Here is a 1,524-nt window from a genome sequence, read left to right on the forward strand (position 1 = left end):
AGCCCTCAGCAGCCTCCTGTACTACACCGCCTGCCTTTAGGAATTGCCTATGTCAATGGCATCAGGTTTTGTTCCTTCCCAGAGGGGTGAGGAGGGCTGGAGCATCTCAACAGGCTTGCTTGAAGGCTGTGAGCTCTCCCATGAGCCCGGCGGGAGCAATGCTGGTCCCCAAACAGGCACCGCTGCCCTGCCTCAGTGGTCTTGCCAGCAATTCTGCAGAGCCCCAGGTCATTGAACCATCCCAGGGAAAGAGAAAATTGGAAAAAGCTGTTGGATTTCAGCTGAGTAGGCGGCTCCCAGTGCTTTGTGCCAACGGCAAAGCAGGCTTCGCCTTCCGGAGGCACAGCCTCCCCATCAGCAGCTCCACAGATGTGTGTGGGGATCCGGGGCTGGCGACTCCGTAGGGGTGGGCTTTTTTGGTTTTGCAGAAAGGAAGTGGTTTCCCCCTCATCCCACCCTGCCGTGCAGCCTAATGAGGTTGCAAAGCGGAATGTTCAGGGGATGGATGCAGGGTAGGCAATCTTGCCTCAGGCTTACACCACCCCAGTCCTTCGCCCGTGGGGCTGAGCCCGAGACAGACGCACCCTCCACCTTCCCCTGCTGATGCTGCAGCAGTGGGAGACGAGCCAGAGCGATGGAGGTTTGACCTGTGGATAAAGTCCTGTGGAAACCAGACCACCCTTTCCTACCCGCTGCAAAGATCCACCAGCCAAGCGTGGGGACACCACCAGCTCAGACAAGTGGCTTGGACAGAGGAGGCACCGGCCCTGCTTGCCTAAAAGGGCTTAGCCTCGCCAGGGATTGTAGTGGCAGAACCAAGGACAGACACAGCAATTGCTAAGGTGCTGCCTCCAGATGAACACCCTCCAATGTGTGATGCCAAGGCTGAAAGTGCCCACCAGAGTCCTTCCTGCTCCCAGAAGCATCCTCTCCCTCTCCCAGCAGGGCTCTCGCTGCAGCAGCACGTGGTACCCAGAGGCTGCAATGACACCAGGACCCTTGGATTCACCCACTGCCTGGAGCTGAAGACTCAACGGAAGGACCAGGAGAGGAGCGAGTGACTTCTCCAGCTGGGGGTGAACCGGCCCCTCCATCCTTCCCCAGATTTCTCTGCTCTACTTCACACAGCCCCCAGTCAGAAACACCTTCCTCCTCCTCTCCAAGCATGGAGAGGGAACAGCCCAACCTCACCCAGGGAGCACAGTCACCCTAAACACCCATCCTGTGCTCCCCAACCCTATTTCCAGCCCTGTTTTCCACCCCCATTTGCCAGGAGGGGAGCACACAGATCCCCAGACTGCAGCGAGACACCGCACAGACACCTGATAAAGGTTGAGACATACCAGGCTAGGGGGAGAAGACAGATTCACTGTGGATCAAATCATCCACCATGAGAAACGCCGCTTGGAGTGGGAAGACGGGGCTGGGGGGGTCCTATTCCCATGGAAAGCACAGGGCTCTTTCAGTTATACAAGAAGAAACCACAGGGATATAAATGTCGCTGCCTCTTTGAGAGCATTAATG

This window comes from Phaenicophaeus curvirostris, chromosome 20 (genome assembly GCF_032191515.1).
Source record: "Phaenicophaeus curvirostris isolate KB17595 chromosome 20, BPBGC_Pcur_1.0, whole genome shotgun sequence".
NCBI classification, from domain to species: Eukaryota; Metazoa; Chordata; class Aves; order Cuculiformes; family Cuculidae; genus Phaenicophaeus; species Phaenicophaeus curvirostris.